General features: G+C 35.9%; 1 protein-coding gene and 1 pseudogene across 1 annotated transcript in view; one reads left to right on the top strand and one right to left on the bottom strand.

The window, feature by feature from the left end:
* The window catches only part of COL25A1 (collagen type XXV alpha 1 chain), a 457,450-nt gene that overhangs the window by 5,796 nt on the left and 424,293 nt on the right, over positions 1 to 27,361 (top strand). The gene's annotated exons all lie outside the window — the stretch shown is intronic.
* Positions 14,595 to 15,362, bottom strand: LOC108405553 (small ribosomal subunit protein eS1-like; annotated as a pseudogene).

Here is a 27,361-nt window from a genome sequence, read left to right on the forward strand (position 1 = left end):
GATATAAACTGATTTGTATAGCTTTACCTAGTTTTTCCCTTTCCAAAAACTTAAGGTGAGATGAAGGGAAACGCAATACCTGATCTACCTACGGTGATACCCAACTGAAACAAAAAAGGGGCTTTAATATAAGAAGGGTTGTGGTAGATAAGATAGTGTTTGTTCTTCTGCATTTCTCCTGAAAACAGTGAGATTCAGGTTGAATAAGAGTAGAAACTTCCTCCCTGGTGATAACAGTAGCAGTGGACCTAGTTCTTCTACATTCGTAGAAACTTCCTGCCTGGTGATAACAGTAGCAGTGGACCTAGTTCTTCTACATTCTCTGATGACAATGAAGTATATAGCGCAGCTAGTCATCTGCTTGGAGAGTTTAGCCAGAGATAAAAAAGATGCACTAGATAATTTCTGAGGTCTCTGCACACTCTCCAAGTCTGTGAAAGTGATACAAAAAATATATCTATATAGGCAAGTAAAAGTACATCTGATTCATAAGTGTGATACAGCTTTTGGTGACTGGGTTGGTGGCATCTTCTCTTTTGGGTGGAAAGAAATGTTAACCATAGCTTTAAGGTTGTGCACCCTTTCCCATTATATTAGAAGACCTATAAGTCACCTTCCTAACATAAATTTGCTTTATCATATGAAATATGTATTTCCTACTAACATGGTTTTTCACTTATACTGTATGTTTTTTCCTAACCAGCTGCACACAATGAAGGGAAAAGTGTATCAAGTATGGCATAATAATGTGTAGATGTTCAATTCTGTACGGTAAAGAACAGTCAGAAATAGTTTGCAGAAAGAAAGCAAATTAAAATGCTATAAATGTTATTTAAATGGAATAGCAGGCATTCCCTTCCTCTTGTAAGGCCAAACAATACAATGTGGTATCATGTGCCTCAAAGCATTCATGTTAAATGGTTTTCAGTCCTAATGAATACAACAGTTTGGGTGTAACATTTTGAGTTGGCCCACTAGTGACAGCTGGCAAAATGGCCTGTCCCCAAAGCAGTGGGGACAAATTGCCTCTTAAAACAGTGTTCTGTCTAAAAGTTATTAAGAAGCTAATTCTTCAACTGTCCTTTTCTTTTTCTTACCTTTGTACTTCTCTTTTTCCATGAGCTGGGAATTATTTAAGAGAAGAGCATAAATTCTGCATAAGGGTTAATGCATTCTAGCTCATCTGAAGAAAGTATAGGTACAAGGAACCTCTCAGAGCCATAATAATGTATTGTGATTCTGGTTGGATTATAACTGCAAAATCGAGTACCATAGCATTAAAAAAAACACACTTTGAATGTCAAAATTAGGTTTAGGAATGGAGAAGGAAGGTATCCTCTCATCAAGATGAGGTAAATGGAGAGATGGTGGGGAAACATGCTAGAATCAGACTGTTTTACAGTCTGGGGGGTGTCCTGCTTCAGGGGGAACCTCACTAGACACTTATCAAAATAACATCACTCCATGTTACCTTGAGTGGAAACCATCCAAACCCTATAATGAAAAAGTGTTTTAATACCATCCTACCACTTATTACTTGGTGGTTTGATGGAAGCTGAGAATGTCAAAACAATGTATGAGTTAGTCTGGGCTACAGGCTGTAGCCCAGTGTGTGACTCCTAAGCATCAGAGCACCCCCTCTGGTTTGCCAGTATGGGTAAGGTTCTATGAAGTGGTTTAATGTACTATGATACTTAACAGTCTTTTTCCAATTAGTGTTCGAAATAACTGTGGTATACCTGCATACTGAATCCTTCAACATGCGTAATTTTTATTTGGGATGCGCTCAGCCATCTTAAAATTAAGGAGTGTTTTAAATTGACTTTTACAAAGGAGGAAATGCAGAAGAATGGGAAGCAGAAGTAAGTGGAATTCACTTAGAAATTAAAATTGAGGACTGTTCACTGGTATATGTATTCCTTCAAATGACTGTTCTGTGTGTCATTTAAATGATAGAATTTCTTGATGAATGCCACCAGATGGCAGGCACCTTTGTTTAGTGACTCCAGAGAGGAGCTGAATAGTGGGGCTGCTTCTGTTTTGTTAGCTTCTTCCCTATTACATTCCTAATGGACTTCTATCTCTTGACTTCCATTTGCAGTGGAAGAGATTAGTGGCGGCAACAAGTATTTTCTTCCATATATTTGAAGGCTAGAATGTCCTATCAGCTTTAATATATTTAAAACTAGTAAATTTCATATTTGTGTTAGTCAAAAAATTAATTCAGTAGAAAGACTCACAGATGTGAACTTGAGGCCAGTGTTTCAATGGCTGGCATAAATGAACTAAATGTAATTAAACTTACCACTTGGGGATTTTGTGTTCATATTTTGTCATTTCTCAGACTCAAGGGTCATTTGGAATCACTATCATGATTTTGACATCATTTCATCTGGAGTCTCCTTTTTTACTTCAGTTACCACATAATGTGATAGTTGAAATGCCGTCTTTATTTTTTCATATTGTGTTCCTTAGTCTGATCTGCCTGGAATGCCAAAAACTCTGTTCATTTGGATATTAATAATTTATATTTTTAGGAGTTGTTAGGCTTCTGTGTTATGTACATAAAGTTTTTGTTCTTATATTCTAAATGTGGTTAACACATATTTAAATACAATTTTCACATTTAGGCTAAGTGGCTGAGTAAATCGGATGAATTGTAGACAGCTCTAGTTTATGTTATGATAATATTGAGAATCAGAATGTCTAACTAGAAGTAGCCTGGACATGGCACAGATAGAGTCTATTTTTCTTTTCTTTACCAAGGAGTTCACATGTTAGGAGAAGAAAAAGCCACCCATATCCCATAATCTCTTGGAATCATATCTCTTTACCTTCATACTTGGTAAACCTGGTATTTTAGAGTTTCTGTTATAATGTGAATCTGGACTATGGTTACAGAGTCAAAGGAATTCTCCATTATAGCTCTGTCTCTGATACTCCCTTTTGTTCTTGTAGCAGCTAATGTGAAAGGATAATCTCTTCGAAGTCCCTCCTTCAGGCCTATTACAGGACTGCAGGGGTGTTCTTAAATATGATCCTTAAGATGCTAGAATTGAGTATGACTGGAAAATTGACACAGCTCTCTCCCAACATTCTTGTATCTTAGGAATTCTGGCAGCTCTCAAAGTTAAGTTGTTTGTAATACCCATTTAGGAATAATGAAACTCCATTTTGTATCTCAGGGGCTTCAGAATCCAGCTGGCATTTTTTAGATGTACATGATATGATCATAAGATAAAACATTTCCATAAACCACATACAAAAACCAACCTTTTCACTTTGAAGTCATGCTCGAAATGCTGGCAGATTCTAGGAATAAGTTAACTTTGGAATACTAAAAATAGTTTTTTACTAAAAGAGGGCTCAAGGTTAGAGCTGATGAAATTGGAATGGAAACAAATTTCTTAAATAATTGCTTTTCTGAGGATGGTCATCAGCCTAGTTGGGGGTCAGGTGAGTTAAGTGGGTCAAGGATTAGGTGACCCTTCTGCGCTGATCCTATCCCTAGCTGCTAAGTGGACTTACAGACTAATTATATTCCATTTCCTGAGGGAGTCGGTTGGGAGTCCAATTTTACCAATCTTATTTATAAGCTCCATGGCTGAGGTTCTGTTTTGTATCTCTGTATCCCTAAGGCTTATTGCAGAGTTCTGGATGGAAGGTTTTCCATAAAACCTCATAATGAATATAATGAAAATCTGTCAACTTGACTTGGTTGAGGACTTTTATTGTGGTTTATCTCTTTACATGTTCAGTTAACTCATCCTTGTGGCTTTTTGACATTTTCTTTGAGGACTTTGTGAGCCATAACATATTAAAGCTGATACAAATCTTGGAGATCAAGTAGTTGAGTGTTTTTCCAACATTTCTTAAAGAGACCAAACCTTTTGATCTTATTGGAAAACCCAGTAAATGAAATTAGGTACATTTGTTAGCTATCCTGATGGACCTTGAAAGTCAAATGGGACAGAGGCCAGCACCCTATATGCTCTTCCTTCTGTTGTTCCCCTCTCTCCCCTCTAGTAGCCCCTGATTATCACCAAAGAACCTTAGGACTCCATGGGATACTGTTAGAAAATTCCTGAGAGTCCAATCCCCAGTGTGATTCCAGCTTCATGTCTAGGGATACCATATACTTTTCAGCACAGAACTCATCTCCAAAATTCTGTGACTAGGAGCATTGCCAGGAATGAAGGAAGCAAAATTATTTATTAGAATGGATGGAATCCAGAAGTGCCTATTAGTGTAAAATAGTCTATTTAACAGGTTATAGTAGTCTAACAAAGGAGATGTAACCATAGTGGTAGCAGTGGAAAGTTGGGAAAATTCACTTTGTAATCGAGCATGGTACTGTTCATCAGAAAGTTAACATTCACTTCATCCTTTTTCTTAAAGTTACGTATTTTTTAAGCCTTGAAGTTGCAGTATTGTTTCTGTTTTTTAATGATAGTTTTCTGTGTTTTTTCAAATTTCTTTCTTTGTATTTTTTTCTTATTCTATAATTCTGGATATTAATGTGGGGCCTTACCATCAAGTTATACCAATCCATTGCTTTGTAAAATATATTTACTTAAAGCAGTTGATTTTTTAAACTAATAGTTAATAGTTTTCAAAATGGTATATGAAAAATAACTATCCCTCAAGTTATTTAGAGAAAATTTATGTTGTGAGAAAACTGTTATCAAAGATGCTTCTAAGATCTTTGAGACTTCATTTGATTTTTGTTGTGTCAAACTGATGATCATTATTGAAATTTAACTTGACAGTGCAATGAGGATATATGAATTGTGCATCTATTTTTAAATAATAGAAGGAAAAAACTTCAGGAATTGATAGCTAACAGGGAGTGATACACAGTACATTTCAGGAAAGTGTAAATCTGGCTACAATCATACTGTAAGAAGTACTGCAGAAGGAAATTTGAAAGACAATACTCTACCTCCCATGGAAACGAATGTCCACTGTCAGCTGCAATGACATTTACTGTATGAGTAGCTGGTTGTGAACAGTAGTTTGGCCAAGCACAACACTTTCCTCAGTAGTCTGGTTGGAGGGCAGTAGAATGACACTACCTCTGTACATGTTACTGAGCTTCCGTGAGCAATTTATTTTCTCTTTAATACTCCAACTATGGACTTCCAGAAAGTCTGGGAGAGAAACTCTTCATTTTTAAACTACTTCAGTTACTTGGCCTTCTGAGAGAAGATAACTATCACTGAAGCAGCAAAGATTGGAAGGTGGAGCAAGTACTAAAGACTGGAAAGATCGTAAATGCCACCCAAAGTTTATCATAAGTTGCAAAAAAAGAGGTTTAACCAAGCAAATATCCCTAAAATTAATTGCTAAACCATGTAGATATACTGACAACTTCCCAGGAGTTTAAGCAGCAAGACTGACAGGAGTGGCTTAGTACTACTATACTTGTTATGCATCTGGAAGTTTTTAATAAAGGAAAAGCTCTAACATGGTGAAGTTTCATACATAAAGAAACCAGGGCTTGTATGTTCAGGTATAGTTTCCTTCTGTGCGGAGTTATTTAATGCTCTAAATTTCAGCTACTTCTGAGGATACTTGTCTGAGTATTGGTTTGGCTCTGCCATCAAGTTCTGTGTGAGGAATGCTAAGTGTTGGTAAAATTTATGTTACTGTTGTTGAAATATTAAATAAAAATTAATTTACTTTTATGGCAGAAAGTGTCTTTGAATTGAGAGCTCAGAGGTATACTTTCTGTTTTCTATGTGTGAGCCCATAACACATGTTAGACTCAGAATGTGTTTTGTTCATAAGAACAGAAGCTTTCATTTGTTCGAGCAAAAACCCTTGCTTCTAATATCAATCCTTAACAAGAAATCCCAGAGAAGAGTTCTGTGGTCAGTCACATTTACCCCCTATGTATATATGTGCACCATACATCATTCTTCTCATCCTTTTTGATTTTTACAAGTCTCCATTTTGTCTAACTGTAGCCATGTGCCACTGGCATTTTGAACATTACAGGGCTTTCTCAGTTATAGGGTATGATGAAATGACTCATATTCATTGAATCTCTGAAAACTGCATGACCACAGCAAACAACCATTGACAGAGAAGTGATTCTCTGCCAGGCTGTCAATGAACAAGCCTCACCCTAATACAGTTTGTTACTGCAGAGTAGACAGGATTGTGCTTGGGATGCAGCCATGTAATCTATGAATCTACAAAAACGGAGGATCTCCTGTACCCCTAAATAAAAACTCTCATGCTAGTCAGCCCACTTTTCTTACTCTCCTCCCTCCCTCCCCTTCTCTAGCATGAATATAAACTCTCTTTTGCCTCTGTGCTGTTGATGACACTACCTGGCTCACTGTCCACCTCTAATTTGATCAGTCAGGGGCTTTATCACCCTTTGTCACCCAAAAACCCTATGCCTTTCCAGGGCAATAGCTATTCTTAGGATTACATACATCAGCAGCATAATTGAGAAAACATCAGTGGTACATGTCAACACTTCTCCCACATTTCAGCAAGTAACTAATTATCTCAAAAATTACTGTTGAAAGGTAACTTTCAAAAAAGGTGATATCTATAGTTTCAGAATATTGAAACTGATGTATTAAATGGAGGCAAAACAGGATTTTCCACAGTGAGGGAGGCAAGTCAGAAAGAATCACATTCAGAAAGAATTTGCATGTCTACAGAGAAGAGTTATTTTGCTTTTTTGTTAGTTACCTACAACTTACAGAGTATTAAAATAGCTCCCAAAGAATCAGAATCAGGTAAGGGGAAAGGAAGCTTTAAATGATGTGTAGCTTTCATTGGAGCATGTATTTCCCCTGTATTACTGAAGCAACTTCACAGGAAAAAATTCTTCAGGTAAGCAGAAAAAATATTTCTTTCATTCTTTAGTGTAATAATGGTTGTTTATTATTCTGTCTTCATCCATGTTCCTATCTTACCAGTTACGTGGTACTTAATTTTCTTATTGTTGATAAAATTAGTTATTTTAAGGACAGTTACATTCAGTTTGGCTTTATATACCAGACCCACAGGGGTAGTGATAATTGCTATCCTGTTATTGGCATGCTTTACGTAAGTGGCCTTTCAGATCCTAACACTGAAAATTTGTTGAAGGTGGGGACTGCTTTGGGAGACTCAGCTTTCTATATTTTGGTATCAGTGAGTAGTTGCACTACTGTTAAAGAGAGTTGCTGACCTTGCCCTCATGCTCTGGGATAGGCTGCCCAGGTGGGTAGAGTATGTACATGGGCCACACCAGCCTCTGTGAGCTTGTGGTTGCCTCTGGGATTTTGTGCTATTTTGGCCACCTTGGCTTTGACTTCACATCCCTTATCTTCTAGTTTGGTTTTTACTTGGGTACTTCCATCCAGTTCCCATCACGTTCATCATGTGTTGCTCCTTCAGACAACTTGTCTTTAATCTCTACTCTAAGGTTTATTTGCCTGTTCTTGGCCAGTTGTCTCTCCCAGTAGCCCGTCGCATTTGATCTTGCGCCTCTACCACTTACGTCCCCACAGCGTTCACTTCATCAGCACTACAAGAGGCTCAGCCTCAGATGCCCAGGTATATGTGTGCTTTTCTGTGCTCCTCCCTGTATTCTGTTGCTTCCACCTCCTGGCTCTGCCCCCTGAGATTTTGGCAGAAGAATGACTGAAGCAAGATAATGGCCCTGCCCATACATTGTAGGAAGAAAGAAAGAGTGACAGTTGAGGGCAGGTGGGGATATGCATTGGAACTACATCCAGATTGGTGGTCTCTGTAGGGAACTATTCCCTTTATTGAGAACCAGCTTATGTTCTGGCAGTCTCATTCTCCTAGGTAGACAAGAGAGTTAATTATAAATATTAAATACTTTGAATATCAGTATCTAAAACTTACATATTTTTATATATAATAATGGGTGGTAATTGACCTTTGTATTACCCAGCGCCTGTCAACTCTGGCAAAGGTGAGAGGATCATGCGTATCATAGTCTTTTAAAAATCTTTTTATTCCATCAACTAATAAAATATTTATTGTGATTTACTGTGGATAAGACCTTGTGCCATATACATTAGTATTTAAAGAAAGAAGTAGGCTGAAAGCTCTTGTCAAGGAATAATGGTGTCAAATATGCAGACTGAAGTCTTCAAGAGAAGTAAAAGCTACCAAAGAATAGGTTCTAGCCAACTGTCCAGTTTTAATGGATTTAAAACTATGATGAAAATTGGTATTTGAACTCATAATTCCAGTTCATTTACTTTTTGTACTTTCAGTGGTAGCAACATGTTATTAGAGAAGATGGTATTTGAATTCTTCCTTTTTTTGAAGGAAAAGTACGAAGTTCTCTAATGAGTCTTATGATTCAGTGTAGAAATGCTGGTGGTACACCAGTTAGATGGTTTTTCTGAAGAAAAATAATTTCTTGTCAGTTAAGTGTAACATTTTCAACCCTTCCCCAGGCTACCTTCATGGTAATTGTTTTTAAGGAGACTTGCTGGCTCTCTTAAACATTGAATCAGATTCTACGGCCATGTTTTCTAGTCAAGACAGAATCTCTGAGTCTTAGCTAGACTCTTGGGTTGTAAAGAGTAGCCGTTCACTCAAGTGACCTCAAATAACAGTGTTGCTGGGATTCGCAGCCTCATCACTGTTGGCATTTTGGGCTGGCTGATCTTTGTTGTGGGGCTGTTCTGTGCATAGCAGGGTGTTTAGCAGCATCCCTGGCCTTTGTCCACTAGTTGCCAGTTGTACCCCTTAGTTTCCACAGCCAAAATGTCTCCAGACTTTGCTAAATGTCCCTTAGGGGTCAGAATCAACCCCAGTTGAGAATATTTATTTTAAGGATACCCAGTGAATAAGACATTGGGAACATCAACTCTGCAGGCTCCCCTAGAATTGAAACAGCGCCCAGTATCCAATCTCTTTCCCAGATGACGCTTGTGTTCCTAGTTGTTATGTATCTTCCCAACACAAATGATTCACATTATTCTTTTTAAAGGCCGTAGAATAATTTTATTGTACAAATGTACCATAATTTGTTCAGTAAGAAGACAGATCACTTTGGAAAGTTCAGATAGTGCCTCTTATTCTGGTTTTCCTGTTTCTGAGGAAGAGCCCTTTGACTCCTACTTATATTCCACATGATCTCAAGATGGATTTGTGGGAGCTTAATAAATACATGTTGACTAAATATATTACTGGTTGACAAATTTTCTACATCCTATCTCAGAAAAGCACTGATTTGCAATATACTTGCAGATTTTAAAGATGTCAGTATTCAATAGGGTCAATTTCAAGTTAAAGTGACATTAGGAAGTGATAACTTTGAATATTTATTAGCTTTGTGTTTACTATATAATTTACTTCATTTTATGTTTCTATAATATAAATTTTGATAATAATATTGTGTTTAATAATGGGCTTGCAAAATCCTAAAAACTGAATAGTCAGCCCTTCCAGGTCAGCTTCCAGCACACACTGGCACTGATACCCCTGCTTCTAAATAGAGCACGTTGCTTATTCTTGATAATGTGTCTCCGAGTGGTAATGCTGCCTCTGATGGTATTCAGTACCAGGAGGGTCTTTAAAAAGTTACCTGGACTTCTGCTACATCTGATGCTTGAATTCCCTCAGCGGCATTCTGGCTAAATGGCATTCAGTTCAAGATTATCCCTTGCATAGACCATTTCAGACCACTCAGTCTTTGGACTGGTTTGTTAAAACTTTTGTCTTTTTGGTTGGTTGAAATTCACCTCCCTGTGAGTACACACCATTTGTTTTTGTTTATCATCCCCACCCTACTTCATAAAAAATAATTGAATACTTCTGTACTATGACAACTCTTCAAATGTTTGAAATCACCTATTAGATTTCCTGATTGGTGTTTTTGTTTTTGGAATAAATGGCCTTAGCTTACTCAGGTATTCCAGTTTTCTACTTCTTTCTTGAAGAGTTGTACATTGATTTGCATAAAGCTCCACCTAGTTCCTGACTAGCAAATAAAAGAAGGGGAGAGAAGAAAACTTCACGAGTTCTAGAGACTGTGCTGCTAACTAATGCAGCCTGAAATTACAATAATTTTCATACTGGTCCCATAATTCTATTGACTATCACTGAATTTAATGTTGATAAAAACCCTCAAGTGTTTTTCATATATGTTGCTAAGTTTTGTCTTCCTCACTTTTTATTGTGTGGGTTGTTAATTTTTTTGGAAGGCTGAGGCAAATCAAGACAATATTTTTTTCACCAAATTTTCATAGTTTTTTACAGAATCCAACTCCAGCTTTGTCAGGATTTGTTGGAATCATGATTTTCTTCAGTAACTTCTCAACTCCTTTTGGCTTAATATCATCTGGAAATTTGATGAACCAACCAATAGTGTTTTCTCCTGATTCTGTAATGAAATGCCTGAGCATGAGAGAGTTCCAACCCGGCGGCTTTCTAGTCTTTCTGTTTTGGTTGCCATTCATCTATGTGTGGGCACCTTTGGAATTGTCTTTTTACCAGTGATCCGTCCATTAAGTTATCTTCTGTATGTAACTGAGTCCCACTGGGAACACCATTTCTTTTTCATATAACAAATGTTCTGAGGAATAGAGTTTTTAAGAACATACTGGGTTAAGTGTATAAAAGCAGATGCATTTATTGTAGGATTTGAGTGTTATGGATCTCCCAAAAGTGTATATAATGTGTCATGTTTTCTGAACATTTTTGGTCATGGAACACATTTTTCCCTTTAAGGTAAAATGATATGGCTAAGAGCAGATTGTTCTGTGGATTGATGAATGCTTTCCATCAGGGTAAAATATGGAGAAGCAGTTTGGAGGTTTTTAGAACTTAAGATTGTCCAAGGTTAATTAGGAAAGTGGTTGCTGGCTTGTATGAGTTGAGTTTGATGAGTCTGTAGAAGAGGACATGGAGGAGGAGAACAACCAGGGAGTACTTCGTGTAGGACTTAAGTCTAAAGCCAGAAAGCAAACTTTAATGCCAGGAAAATAATAAACGTGTGAGGTTTGTTAGATTAGGATATCCTGTCATCAGATTGGAGTGTAAAACCCACCTAAAAACGTTCAAATAGTTTTTTAAAGCACTTTGCCAGGCAAAGCAAATCTCTGGATGTGTTTAGTCTGGTCTAAAGGCTGAACTTCATGATAATAGCTGCCTAACTTAACTACACACAGAGATACTCCTTTCATTTTTGGAGAAAAGTTAAAGAACTTACATTTTATATAAATTTCTTCCTTTTCAATACAATTGTCCTGCCAAGTTAATGCTGTTTAGTTTTCTTTGTGACACATTCCAGGTATATGCAGACTGTTCTTATGTTGACTAAGAATATTATAATATTTTTCTTTACTTAAAAATAGGTTTTCATCTTTTGTTTTTTCAATGCTCCACCATGAATAGAGCAGTAATAACAGAACTTATATAGCAACTAGACATAATTAGGTATAGCAGGTATGTAAATTATATCAAAGCCTTTTATGTAGAGTCTGAATCAAGTAACCTAATAACATATAACTCAAGCAAATATTCTCAAGATTTAAGTTTGTCTAGAACACAGCAAACTTAACATTTTTTTCTTATGAAAGGAGAAACAAATAGTTTCTTTCTTATAAAGGTAGTAAGCCCTCATTGTAAAACCATGCTGAATCTCTATATAATATTCATTTCTTATAATTAACAATTTCTCTTTTTACACCTATAGATTGCCATAGCCTCCACACATAACTTTGCAGTGAATAATCTGATGTAAAGGCTTTATGTGCATCACTGCTATTACCTGTAAGTGTAATTGGTTATTCCAACATTATGAACATTTGTGCAGTGCATAATGCAAACAGTCAAATTACATGTTTGAAAGGGAATGAAAGTACTGATAACCCTGGCGTTGTAGGGAGTTCTTGAAAGGGACACCATGTAATTATGGTATGAGAAATTATCAAATGATATTTAAGAATATTTTAAACTGTTTTTGATTCTGTACAGTGTTAAATGAAATCTTCTCAGATTCCTTTCAAAGTCCATTCCTTTTTTTCACCCTTGAGTTCCAATCAGTAATGTTTTGGGGGGATACAGTCTTTATGATCTTTTTTCCCTCTCATTTAATGCACTGTTAGTTTTTTTCCCACTTTTTGTCTCCTGGTTCAGTTTCTGTGCTGTAGAGGGAAAAATGTTGTAATCTAAATACAAAAGAGTTTTCTAATTATAATAATCATTCTTGAGGTACTTTTGCTATTTGTGAAGTTTTGTCCTGAAGACTTTGCAGAAACTTTGCTTTCTGTTGCTCTTATTCCTGGGAGAGTTGTGTTTAAAGCCCAGCCAGAAATCCATCAACATTCTACTGAATTTTTGCAGTAGCTGAGGAATTGCTTAGTGTGAACTTCAGTGTTCATATAAAAACACAATTTTATTGAGAGATGAGCCAGTTTTAAAAACATACTTGAAGCAAAGATATAATTTAACTGTGTATGATTCACCAGTTTCCCCATTAAATTGTTTTTCAGCTGCCTGCAGGATGGTTTATTGGCAGACTCTATAAGCTCAGCTGGGAGAATTTATTATATTAATGACAGTGCATTTGACTATAACTTAGAAAGAACAGTCCCTGTTCTAGGAGTTTTCAAGGAGTGAAGTGTTTTCTAGGAAGAAAGTATAGTAGAATAACTAGCTTATATTGCTGTAAAATAAACCTGTAGTCTTAAAAGAAAATAACGTCTGTAGTGGTCTTTAGTGTTGCTCCTTATTAACTAGACAGATAAAATTTTTTAAACCACTGTTTTTTTTGGGGGAAATAACCAGGTTAATAACCATTACATAGCCTTTTAAGAACTTGGAAGTAGCTTTTCATGTTCTTGAACGCTACTGAACTTATTGCAAGTAGAATATGATTTCGAGTAGATTATTAGTAGTTAAACACCACTAAGTTATCCCTTTAGGTCACAACTAACTCATATCCACATGCTTTCTTGGATGTACCATCTGGCCACCTAAACATTTTGAAAGCAGCTTGTGAGAGGTGGAGTGCTTGCAACATTGAAATTTCTACTGTTTGATTCAGAAGAAACCTGAAATGTGGAAATAACAACTCTTCTCATCTCTACAGCCTTCTGAAATACCTTACTTACTTGGAATATAAGTTTTTCTTTGCCATTTTTGGAAAAGACAAGTATTTAAAAAATACAGCAACTTGATGTTGAGGATGTGTTCAAGATAGCAATTTTCAAATCATGAAGTCAATTCATAGCAACCTCGTACTTTATAGTTGCTTGATTGCATTCTTAATAACCAAAGAAGTTAAACAATGTCTTGAAAATTTTTAGAGTTTTTCAGCTTTATTGAGATATGATTGACCAAAAAATCATATGTATTTAGGTAGCACAGTGTGATATTTTAAAAAAGTATGCAGTGTGATGATTTAATACACAGATACATTGTAAAATTATTACCACAATCAAGTTAATTGATGGTTTTAATTTTAATTGTAATTTTATTCTTTGAAAACTAGTGAATGGCTTAAAAATTATTTGTAGTTAACTATACTTCTTTAGAGGCACCCTTATGTGTACCATTTTGGATGAAAGTGGAGCTTATTGTCTTACAGAAAAACATTGTAAGATGTTTTCTGGTACTGTCTTAATGAATTAGTTAATTTCTTTTTCTGTTTAATATCCAAATTTAACATTTCCCTGTATGTGCTTTCTTTATCTATATATTTAAATTTGTATAGCTATCATTATGCATGTATATGTTTTGTTGAACCATTGAATGTAAGTTGTAGTTAATGACACTTCATCACTAAATATTTCAGTGTAAATTTTCTAAGTGTAAAGCTATAACCACAATACTGTTATCATACCTGAGATTAATAATTTCTTAATGTCATCTAACATCCATAGATTATATTCAGATTTCCCTCATTGTCTTTTTTTTAGGTGGTCAAACTATCTTGATTTTTAAGAACTTTCACCTTTTTTTAAAATTATAAAAACAGCATATTTCCATTAAACAAAAATATTAGAAATAGAGAAAAATATAAAGAAAAAACACAATTCAATCCATAGATATGATTGAGACCCTTCTATTATTAGGCCCATATTTTATGTATGAATTTGTACCCAACCCATTCCTATTAATATTATAAAAATACCATTAATTCTAAACTGTACTATTCTATGTTTTAGAAGCTAGTTGCAACTATTATTACTAACAAATACTTTATAGTATGCAAGTACTGTAATTCTTTTAAATATTTTCTTATTGTATTTTTAGATCAATTCCAGTTTTCCATGATGAATATGGTTTGACTGAGAATGTCTTTCATAGCTAAGTGTTTTTCCCCAACACAAATAAAAATTAGCTCAAGATTTATATGTTGTATTTGGTTGCCAGACTCTTTAGTTCCTTTTAGGGTAGACTTTCTTCTGTTTTTGTTTTTTTAAATGACTACTTGAAGAGAACAGGTTGGTTGTCTTGTGGAGTGTCCCACATTCCAAATTTATCTGTTTGTGCATAGTGTTATTTCACCTGTTTCTCTACTTCTTAGGTTTTCTGCAAACTTATTTTTCCTCCCAAATAAGACTTTTTATTTATCACAATTAAAAGTCAGAATTTTAAACAGGTTCTTCGACTGGTTGCTCATATCCATCAGCTCATTTAATTTTAGCACATGTCTCATCTCCCGTAGCTTTTCCAGAACTACGGATTTCACCAAGAAGCTCCATGAGTTTTCCCAATTCCAACTTGGCCTTCTTCAGCATTTTTGCGTTTCTAATGAAGACATCATGGAGAGGATAAGTAGATTGGCAAGCCATTTCTATGTCTCTTCCAGTGCTGTCTGGAATCAATTTATTGACCATGTATTTCCAGTCATTTGTCTGCACCTACAGGGGCGTAATTTCTATCATCTTCTTCCAGACCTGGCAGACCTACTGGTGCTGAGTGTAGGAGGTCTTCTGAAAATTATAGAATTTTTTAAACAAAACCAACGTGGAAGAGACAAAGTAAATAATCCTTGGTAGTCTTGATCTCAACATGAGCTTCAGTATGATCTGCCATTTTTTTTACTATGGAGTGTATTTTTTCACGGGTGAGATCCATGTCGTGGAAATTAGGCAGTTTTTTCCTGAAACATTCTCAGTAATTTGCTTGAATTTTCTTAATGTAACTTCATTCTGCAGATTGGAAGGCTTACTTCAAAAATGTGACCCTTGAGTCCATCAGAGGCAATTTCAGTTCCTTCAGTTCTTGTGAGTAGTGTTTTTCCAGTACGCCTGATACTGGTCATAACTGGTGCCTTCTCCTCATAGCAGTCTTACAGAATGGATCATCCCCTTTCTTCTTGGCTCCCTTTTTGTTGGCTTGTTCTTGCCAACCGCCATGGTGCTGCTCCAAGAGCTAAAAGGGTGTGTCACCTTAAAATTGATAAGATTCAGGTTAAGCATTTTCATGAAAATGTTTTATAAGTGATACTGCTTTAACATTATCTTTTGTTGCTTTAACAGCTGACTAATATCCAATTGAATGGATGTGTAAATTGAAAATACTCTCAATGGATGGACATTTGGGTTGTTTCTCATAGTAAAACCTCTTTTAAATACATAGTAATTCACTTTGGTGAAGAGATGGAAATAATCAAAATATGCTCGTATTTTCGTTTTCCTTGTTTGGTCCTGTCACAGTGCTTAATATTTATATGGTTTCTTTGGTACAGTAGCAGACCCAGAGAGTTTGCATTCACTTGTGTGAAAGACACTAGTATAAGACTAAGGCAGGTACTTGGATCTTAGTGTGGTTATTGCTCAAGCTGTTACAAGGATTGTCACCACGTGGTGAAGTGTTTCCTCAAGGCTTCTGTGAGGGTGTGCTTGCTCTGGAACTGTGAGTGCAAATCAGCTTGGGAAGAGTTCTAGGAAATCTGGCTTCCTCACAGGGTGAGGTAAACCGTTTGCTTCTCCTAGACCCTGCCCCATCTTTTTGTGCCCCTGGGATCATTAGTGGTATTTCTTTAGTAGAGCAGACTATTCATGTTTGAACCCTTAGGTTTTCAGAACTGGTCTGGTCCACAAACACGTTTTATAGAATATCTTTTTGTGGTTACTTGCACTCATATACTTTTTACTTTTCAAAAAATCATGGTTTGTTGATAATTATGAGAAGGTGTATTTTCAAAAACAAATCAGTTACCTTCTTAATGGCTTAACACCTAATCGGTTGCATTCTTGATCCTTGACTATGAAAATCTCAGCTATAATTAAGGCAGAATTTGAATTTGAATATTAAACCAACTGTAGCAAATTGGAGGGTTAGTTTACCTAAAAAAATCATTTGTCGAGAGAAAGAGTTCTTCAAGTGAACTCTACATTATGTTCAAGTCACTAAATTCTTCATGAACAGAATGGAAACTGAAAGGTGTTACATAGGGACAATATTGTTATTTTAACTACTTCATTAATAGAGGGCAATTTCTCTCAAGTAGTTGGACTTAAGTATTCAGTGTAACATTGTAAATATTCATGAGAAATGCATTTCTCATATATTCAGAAGTATGGATTCTTCAGATTACTGTCAGTGCTGATAAATGGCCATTCAACTGTAACAAATGCAACTTTCATAAGCAATACATAGAAAACATTTCCCAAAGAATTATAGGACTAAATTCAGTAAGTTAATAGTTTAAAACATTCAGCCTTTTTCTTTGATGACACTGCTAATTGTTTCTTCTTTTAATACACCATTATAGTACATAAGAAATATAAATACTAAACAGAAGATATAGTCTGTACTACATCTTTGCTACATAGTTGCATGCTGTGTGACTAGTAAGTAGATTTATACTGGATTCGAGATTATATAATAAAGTTCTACTGTGCTGCAGAGAGGTGGCCTGAGCTGATGAGCTGATTAAACTCAAGTTCATTGAAATAACTGCACAAAATTGTGGTTTTAGAAATGAGAAAGAGTATTCACATGCAAGTCATGATGTAACATAATAATAAAATTTATAATTGGGCCAAAAAACTAAAATACTGGGCTATAAAAGCAGAGCCAAATACATGGAACTATATAATCTTTTGAAAGATTCTCAAGGTATTTACTTTTGAGTGACATTTTTATGTGATCTAGGTGCTAATATTTTCAACAAATACTCTGAATTATTATGTGAAGTGTATGAAGAAAGGGTTTTCTTGGGACATTTTTCTATATTTACATGCAGGAAAAATCCAAATCAGTTGCTAGATACTTTGAGAAAAGAAATTTTTTTTATTATAGTGTCATTGACATCCAATCTTATGAAGGTTTCACATGAACAACATTGTGGTTTCAACATTCACCCATATTATCAAGTCCTTACCACCTCAATGCAGTCACTGTCCATCAGCGTAGTAAGATGCTATAGAGTCATTGCTTGTCTTCTCTGTGCTGTACTGCCTTTCCTGTGACCTACCTATACTGTGATGCGAGTTACAGTGAGTGGCTTCCTTTTGATGTGGTGGGCTCTGCATCATTGGGAGAGTCCTAGAATTGTAGTACAAATAGTTTAATTAAATACCTACTACATGTCAAGGACTGTGTTACGTGTACAAAATAATATGATGTAATCTTTATCCTTGATAGCTCATCCTCTTGTAAGAGGACACACACATGTACTAAGAATAAGCATAATAACGTTATCAGTTGAGAGCAGTGGATGTGGAGGAGTGAGCCAGGAAGACATCGTCTTTAACGTTGAAAAGTGTGTAAGTGTTTGCCCAGTGGGGTGAGGTTGAGAGGAAGGAAAGCACTTATGTGACTTCCTATCCAAGACTTTTGTAGGCAGGCTTTTACCACATTGTTGTCAGTGGGTCGGGGTGGGTAGATAAATCCCAAAGGCCTGTTACAACTCTCAGCTCTACCAAGTGATTCCCTTCTAAAAAAACTTTACAGAGAGAAACCTAACATTGCATTCTATTCTTAATATTGCCTGGGGTTGAATAGAAATGGTCATTTCTATTAATATATCCTGAATAAAGAGTGAAGGAGACAGAATCATTAAAACTCTTTGGGAAAATGCCTGTTGGCATTAAAGAGCACTTGTTTCCTAGTGAAGACAGATTCCCTCTCCTGTCCTCTTTTCTTCTCCCTCAGGCATCTCTCCCTGTTCTGTAGTTGACTGCATTCACTGTTCCCTATTTTGTGTGGCAAGATGTTACAAAGAGGGTCACTCATATCTCTCTCTTGTTTTGTGTCCAGACACACTAATCTTTTTGTTAGGCCATGGTTGGTCACCTCAGACTAAACCCTCTGAAACTTCTGGGGAAAAGTGGCTTGAGATGAACTTTTTGTGACAGACAGACATCAGTTCAAAGCCTGTGCAGTGTCAGGGTTGAGGGAAACTACAATGGTCCTTGAGAAGAGGCTCACAGGGGGTCTTTTTCAGGGCAAAGGACAGATGGTTTTCTCTACTTGAGATCACACACAATACACAATAGCTGCACAATTTGTTTCCCAACTGTGCCGCGTGCACGCCTTCTTCATGATGGGAACATGCACTTTTTATAGACCCAGTGGGGAGACATTTACTCTTTGCTACAGTTCTTTTCAGCTCTTTGGTTGGTGGACTAAGACCGCCCTTTTGTAAAGTGACAAAAAGGGGATTTAGTAACATTGGCTCCATAAAGAAGGCCATTGTGTATGTACCTTCTGTGTAAAAACTAATTTTGTATTTTAAACACAATCAAGGGAAAGTTCAACCAGCAGTCTCTCTGGGTTTCAATTATTTGTGGTAATATATAATCAATGGTTTTTACTGTGCTAACACATACTGAAAGTTGTCATACAGGAAGTTAATCATCTGTGTATTATATAAGGTACACAGTATAATGTTCCTATACTATTTGTAAGTATTACATTCATATGTTCTGCACCAGGCTACTTAAATATCCAGTTTTACTTGCTGAACTTAAGTTTTTTTCCAATTATATATAGAATATGACTTCTCCATTAATATTTTCTAGAGTCTTAAGAATCTAATTTAACTTTAAAAAGAGATCATTTTTTTTATTTCTCTGAATTCTGAAGCTATTTGTTTTGACAAAAATTAATTGGCAAGATAATTTTTAACATTTTTAAGTGATTGCCTCTCTCTCCTAGGATATTTTGGCACCTTTCCCACATATTCAAAAATATTAGTATCAAATATTAGAGAAAAGGATCTTGATTTGTATTCATTATATGGAAGACAGTAATCTGCTTTCCATAGTTGTCAACCAGTCTGTCGGAATGATTTAAAATGAATAGTTGTTAACTTACTAAATCTTACTACATTACGTATTTTTCTTCTCATTTCTTTACGTCATATCCAGAATTGGAAATTTGAGATGAAAGTAACCTGTCCCCAGGAAATTAGATTATCTTTGAAGAATCAGAAAAGTAGGTTTTGAATTGAGTTATGATTATCAAGTTTTTTATAATAAAAAAATGAATAGAGCATTTGATTGACAGGAAAATAAAAGATGCTTTGAAAAATTTGGGAGTGTGCAGTCAGTGTTCTATACAAAAAATGTAATAGGTGATTGAATTTTAAAGTGAATGGTACTAATTGTGTGCTGTGAAGTCAAAGGAAGGAGGGTTCAGGTCTCTGTGTTTGGTAATTTTGCTTTTTGCCATGTAAAGAAGAAATGCCCTTTTAAAGTCCTTTAGTTTATTTTTATAGTTTTCTTCTTACAGTTTATAATTGATCTCACATGAGTTATGTTATTTGAACTCTGCAGTAGTCTGGACAGCACATATGACAGGTATTACTCTCATAATTTTTATATAAGAAAACTGAGACCTGCAGGAAATGCTGCTTGCCCACGATGGAGGTGTTAGCCTTTTCTTTTTCTAATTCCTAGGGTAGGTCGTCTGCTGGTGTGCTGAATGCTTATTTCCTTAAAATAGGATTGCTGTTATAATGAGGAAGATGGCCTTTAGTACTTTGGACAATACTGGAAACCACTGGGTCAGACATAATTGTTTTCAATCAATTATATCTATTCAGAAGTAATCATTGTGTGAAAACATCTTCTTTGGAATTTGGCATCTTACTATTGCCCAGCAAACAAGAAGTACAAAGTGCAAAGTACATTAATTTTCTGTGTGTTAGTGACTATTCAACAGCCCAAGTTGCTGATGTAGTTCAGAGCCAACTTTGTCCTTGCACAGGACTATGAAAGGCTCTGCATGGCACTTAGCTAATTTGAATTAAATTAAAACTTTCAATTATTAGCATCTAGTTTTATTAAAAATTGGGGATTTATTTCTTACACAGTTAATTCATTTTTAGCTTAAAAAATCTCATTACTTTTTATTGGAAGACTTCTACTTACTAATGCAGATAATTACAATAATCTTTGTTTTTGTATAAACTGAGACTCTGGTAAGCATGAGGTATGTTGTTGGGGCAGTGGGTGTCGGGGGTGACAAGAAGTAATCCTACCCATGGCTTCTGATCTCTCCTCATCCTCTTTGTCGTGGACTGAGTTCAGATAGCACCCTGTCCTCTCTCATCCTACCTCCCCCAGTGGTTGTTCAGAGGGTGTGGATTGGTGTACATTTCTAAAATACAAATCTTATATCATGCTTACATATCTCCATTCACTCCCATTGCTTTTAGGATGGAGGCCACCGTAGTGTTTAGAATGAGGCCATGGGAAGCCTTCACTCCTTCAGACATACTGGGTTCCTATGCTGTGTCTTACTTCCACTGCCTGGAATGTTCTCATTCTCATTTTCTGCCTGGTATATGTCTACCCATCCTTTGAGACTCACTCAAATTATCAGTCCGCATGCTAAGCCTCCCACCATCTTCTCAGCATAGGTTGAAGCTCTCTGATGACTTGATGTTGTTGCACCCATAATAATACTTCTTTGCACCTCAGTTATTTATTTCTGGGCCTGTGTGGCCCACACAGTGCCACCTTCATAGTACATACTCAGTATACATTTGATGGGAAACCGCTGTTTTAAAAAATTTTATGAAGAGTTGAGAAACAAATACAGATATTGATGAGCCCATATTAAAAAGGAGATTATTTGGCTAATTAATCCTAGATAATCCTCTCATAATTACTTCTGTTTCTACATCCTTTAAATAATGGAGCTGCATTTAAATGATTTCTAAACTATGTTCTTACTTTAATGCTTGACCATGTAAGGGTAGTATCAATTTGGTGTATTTTAATGATAGCATGCAGAAAGTGGTAGTTCTTTTATACATATTAATGAAAATCTTCATTCTGCATCCATCATGATTTTATTGTGATACAGCCAGAAAAAGGCTTCTTGATTCTTAACTAAACTCAAAAATTTACAAAAATACCCTGCCTGCATGCCAAGTTGAGTGAGAAGTTCTGAGTAAAGTGTGTACAATGCAGATACTGATGGAATTTTTAGAGGATTTAGGATTTTTTTCCTGCTAATTCTTTGAAAAAGTTTAGCATGAGTGCTATAAAAGTTACATACTTTCCCCCAGGTTCTCAACCCTATCTAAAAAATTGAAGTAAAAAGGAACTCACTCATCAGTTTGAAAAATAACTAAGGTGTCCAGGGTCGAAGTTTTCTGTATAAAGAACTCCCTTAAAAGGTGCTGGTCAAATTTCTCTTCTGCATAGTTCATAGTATGTAACTGGTACTCAATAATATTTAATATAATGAATTACAGAGGCTTTGAAAACTTAGGCCTCTGAAGACCAAATCCAAGATGGTAGATGGGATTTTCACTTTCCTGTGAAGACAAGGTAGAAGTTGACACAGTTGGTCCCCTGGGGGTGCTTCATGACATAAGTGAAAGAATTATAGTCGCTTAATTTATTTTAGCAAGGGAAAGACTATTCTCTTTAATAGCCACTTATTTAAGGCCAAAGAGAAAGGAAAGCCAGAGGAAATAATATCATTTTCAGCTATGTAAAATAGAATTGAGTACACTAAAAAATTTGGCCTTTTCTCTCCCAAATTCCTTTAAAAGCCACCATCAGTTTATATGCTTTCATTAAATTTACATTTTCACTTTCCTTTTTTGTGTTATTAGGAATTTTGCATTAAAATATTTTTGAGAAAAATAATAATAAAACATAGCACTTTATTCTAATCAATGCAAAAAAGGAATGTTAGTTGTTTTCTACTGAGGCAGCCCTGGCAGCCAGCGGGAGGAGCTCAGGCTTTGGGACTAGACAGAGCTGACTTCTCAACTCTTTGGCCTTGGGAAAATTCTTCAACTCCTTTCAGCCTCAGTTTTCTCATCCATGCAGTTGGAATATTAATAGGAAGGTGTTTAATAAATGGAATGAAATAGTTGTGCTGGCTAAGTCTTTTTTTCAGTGGCCAACACCTAACATGGCCTGACACATAGCAGAGTTTTGATAAATATTCACTGAGTAAATGAATTACTGTGATTTTGTGAAAAGAGGGCTTGGTCACATAGTCTATTAGTGTCATGTAATATAACACTTGGGCTAACTCCAAGCCTCAGATAAAGTCAGATTTTAGGTTGTTTTATATTGTGTTATCCATAAAGGAGACTAAAGAAGAAAAAACACAAAATATGAAGAGTTAAAATTTCTTGTTTTATTATTATGCTTAAAATTTGCAGTGGAATTTTGTTTAGTTTGATCAGGGACAGTGAACATATTCTTTTAATTAAGTAATTTTCTATTTTCTTTGATTTTTTTGTCTTTCTTAGATCCCTGAATCTTTATAAATACAGTTACATAGGAAAGAACTTTTGATGTTTGAATGTGACAGTGTTTTTTGTTCCAATGATAGGTAAATATGGGATTTAACCTGATTTATTGGCCATTCTTACTTTGCCAGTTTCAGGAGTGAGAATTTGTGCTTTTGTCATCAGCAGTGCTAGATGAATTTGTAAAAGTGACTAAACTGACCCTCTCCCCACCCCCCTAGAAAATCTCTGTAGACTGTTCCCATCTGGTTTTAAGAGCTGTAGCTTTGCATTCACATTCATTAGCTTCTCCACCATGTGATTTAGGATGATCTCAGATTCCAGTGATGCAATTTAATCTAATTAAGACATAATGCAGAATAAGCTTGGAGTGTAATAGCAAAAGCTCTCGGAGGACTATCAAAGAGCTGACAGCACAAAAGTCAGGGGTTGAGTTTATAACTGTAATTGCTACTTGGTTTTCACTTGAAAGAAACATGTAATTCAACTGTACAGAAAAAGGTTTGTATCCACATTTTTCAATTCATTTTTTTCTATGGTTCTCTTTTCCAACACTGAATGCTTTTTTAGATGGTAGTAATGGGTATAAACATTACAAACTGAGAAGGTCATGCTGACTGGTCAGGAGAATAATTCATTTATGAAAGAGGTCCTAGATTATTACTATATTCTTTCCTGCTCTCCTTACTTTGATAAGTTTAGTGCCAGTCACATAAACTTATCCATAGTTTTGGGTCGATGGGGCATTTTTACAGTTCTGGAAATTATGCTTACGGCATAAGCTTGATACTGGCTTCTTTCTTCAAACCATTCTACTATCCTGTGTAGATTTCTGAAGGTCATTCATCTTCACCTCATTATTTCCAGAGGATAATTATAGCTGTTTATCTTTGCCTTCCAAGCAAATAATAAAAATAATAGCTTAATAGTCATTATACCAAATACCAAGTATTGTTATAAGTCTTTTTCCTGTGTTATGTCAGTCAGTCTTTACAACAACCTATTATCTCAGTTTTATAGATGGGATAAATGAGCCCCAAAGAAGGTAAAAATCTTTAACGTATCATGTAACTATTGAAGGGGAGGTTAGCTTTGTCTTATCCCAGAGTACAGGCCTCAAATTCCTGAATATTACACCTGTTACTCCTGAAAAGAAGACTATTAAAAAAGCTTTAGTGAAGGAAATATTTGGAGATAGGATTAGTAGCAGGAAGAAAGGGGAGGGAATAGAAAAGTACTGGGAGAAGTGAAAGACTGGAAAAGCATTATATCAAGATGACAGAAACCCAGAGAAAGGCTGATGAGGGAGTTGTAGTTTCTGTTGTTTTGAAAATGTATTCTAGCAAAATTTGATACATCATTTAATTCTTTTCTTTTTTTAGGTTACCTTTCTTAGTGCTTTATCTTCCTAAGGTTGCCTGCCTTTAATTGCCATATAGCAAGGAGATAATCAGAAAAAACAGGTGGACTCTTCTGAAAGTAAAATTTAGGAAGGTCTGATGGTATGTAGCATAGGGTCACAACAGTGTCTCTTCTGGAGAAGAATCCTGACATGGGTATTATGAAGTTGTTATATCTTTAATTCACATGGTTCAAATGACATAAAAACACAAACACTGCCTGCTTCTCGTTAGCATGTTCTGTTATTGCATCTAGAAAATACACGCAAGGATGGGTGTTTCTTTCTTTAATTTTAAGCCTGTTTTCATGAAAAAGCATAAGGAAAATTTCATTGTTGATTGAAAATAATATTTTCTCTTTAGTATTTCTTTTCAGTGTGATATTTAGATTGTCCTTTGTCTTTCAGCTCAGAGTATTTATTGCAGGTATAACTATTAGTCCAAAGCTTTAGCTCAGGCTGAATACTTTGCAGTCTGTCAGTTTTCTAACTTTAATAGATAGGCTAATAGAATAGAGAGTTGAACCCATACAACTCATGGTTTGCCCTGAAAAGTTGAGGATTTTCTAATTAAATACTGGATGATCAGTGAGCTTTGCTCTGCGTACTATATCATGAATTTTTCCATTTTAGTGACATGGTTAAAATTGGAAATGTCAGAAATGTCTGAACAAGATTATGATTCATGGGCTTGAACCTGAACTTCCTTTCAATTTTCTTTATTAAAAAAAGACGTTATACATAGAATTAATTAGAAATTATAATCTATACCTGTTAACCTGTCTTTTAGCAAGATCATGTTTCTAGGTTGGAAAACATTTACTTCCTTCCACAAAGGTTATGTTGGTCTGTATAAAATATAATAAAACTAATTATGCAACATTAGAGGTGGAAACTACATATAACCAAATAACAGAAGTGGGAACTCAATAGTGTGATCAGTGGGATTGCTGAAGATGTTTGTGACCCTGGCGGTGCCAATAACACGTGTTGCTGGATTTCATTTGAAATCTCCTTAGGGGGATTTGATCAGCAGGTCTGACCTCTAGTTGGGCATCTCAGACTCTGAGTGGCTCAGAGGTGAATTTACTGCTGCCCTTTCCCCACCTGATTTGCTCCTCCTCTGTGCCTCTGTCTGTGCATGGTGGTTATTGTCCAAACCAGACACTCGAGAACTATCCTTGACCCCTCTGTGCTCCCTGTAATATCCCATTCACTGAGTCCTGCCCAGGCCCCTAGATTTCTCAGGTCTACTTCTGTGCTCCTGCCCCTGCTTCTCTAGTCCCGCCCAGCGATGGTTTACCTCGGTGGATGGTGGTAGCCTCGTGACTGGTTTCCCCTACTCCATTTATTGTTCTCCTCTAGTCCGTTTTCCACACCACAGCCAGAGTGCTCCCGCTAAGATGAAATCTGGTAAATCCTGAAAAGGACCCAAATACGTGACCAGGGCCAATAGGACCTTTGACAAGGCTTCAGCTCTCCCCGCTCCCATTTGCCCATTAGCCATATTGCACTATTTTCTGTTCTCTCCTGCCGTGTGCTCTTTTTCAACCCCTTGGCCTTTACCCATGATGTCATGGGAGACTCTTCACCTTCTTCAGCCTTCAGTTCTACCTTAAACTCCTCTTCTTTCCTGAAGCTTACTTTCTCCTGCTTATGATGTTTCTGTTTGGATTCCATAGAACTCAATACTTAAAAAAAAATGGCACTTTTAATCCTTTTTTGTTAGATGGTTTGTCTGCTCTGTTAAACTCTTAAGGTACGTGTAGGAGAAGACCCTCTCTTGCCCCCATTTTATGCCAAGACTTTCTCATGGTGCTTGGCTCATAGAGGACATTTAACAAATATTTACTTAATGAATGAATGATTGAGTTGAGGTGTGCCTTTTTTTGTATTTTGGTAGAGCAGTGTCTCTTAGGCTATTCTGCAAAGTACATTTTCAAGGTAACAAGAAAGAAGAGAGCTTAAAAATGTAAGTAGAGGCATAGGGCTCAGAGATAGAAAATGAAGCAGTTATTTTTTATTATTGATGCAATGAAAGGATTACTACTCTTTCAGGGCTCATTATGTGTTCTTTTGAAATACAGCTCTAGCGAATATCCACATGATATATTGCGGAGGATTTCATAGTTTGCAATTAAAAAATGTTATTGCCCTTAGTTTGAGAGGTTTTGATGGACAAGTTGCCAGAAAATAATTCCTTCTAATAAAACACTGTTGTAATTAAAGAGCTTCAAATCACCTTGTGGATCCTTGGAAATGTTAATATATGTTCCTATTTCAGTGCTTTGTCCAGATTGGGCTTAATTATGATCCTTTTGTCAAAGAAATGCTTAGAAAGGAATGTGTATTTTGCAAATTGGATGGCACTCTTCTTTTGAAATTAATAACTTTTGCTAATAATTAAGAGCAATGGTGGTTATAAATATATAGTATGATGCCGTATTATATAGTACAATTTTTTGTAATAAATATAGATAAACTTGCTTATGGCTAAGATCAGGGCATTTTAGAGCTTGCATTATATGGTGCATTTAAGAATACAGAAGGCAAATATATGGGAGAACGGGGAAATGACCTGAAAACGTACAGGTCAGAACTCAAGGTCATGCTGATTGTAAAGGCACGTTCTCCTACCAGTCATTCTTATACTGAACAAAAGGGAAATACCCTGGGCCAAGGGTATTTTAAGTTACTATACATTAAAATACTAGATGAGTATACCGTTACTGCCTCAGTGGTGAGAGCGCCTTCACAGGTGCTTACAGAGATGCTCAGTGGGCAGAGGCTGCCACTTTCTGGGGAACACAATTGATTTCTTTATATTTAAAAACTGATTTCTCAAGAAGTATTTATTTAGCACCTATAATGTATCTAGCATTAAACTGTGTACTGTGTGGAATGTACTTAATTTTTTTTCTTATGATGAGAACTTTTAAAATATATTCTCTTGACAACTTTCAAATATACAACATAGTATTGTATAATTTGTATTCCAAATTAAGGAATCAGTTTATTATGAAACTCTCTCTTCTCTAGTCCCCTATTGCCCAACATCTTCAAAATGTTAACAGTGGACAGTTTTGTATAAGAAACTGGGTTAGACTGAGGGTTTTCTTGCCTGTTCTCATTTTGTACCTGATGTGGCTTCTCCTTGAGTCATAATTTGAATTCTAGCTGTCCAAGTAAAAATTTCAGATGGCATTCATTCATCTCTTGTTAGTCACACACTTAATCTTTATTTTTGAGGCTCTCCCTATGAGTGCATGCAGTGCGTGAAT

The sequence above is a fragment of the Manis javanica genome, chromosome 5, assembly GCF_040802235.1.
Source record: "Manis javanica isolate MJ-LG chromosome 5, MJ_LKY, whole genome shotgun sequence".
Classification (NCBI taxonomy): Eukaryota; Metazoa; Chordata; class Mammalia; order Pholidota; family Manidae; genus Manis; species Manis javanica.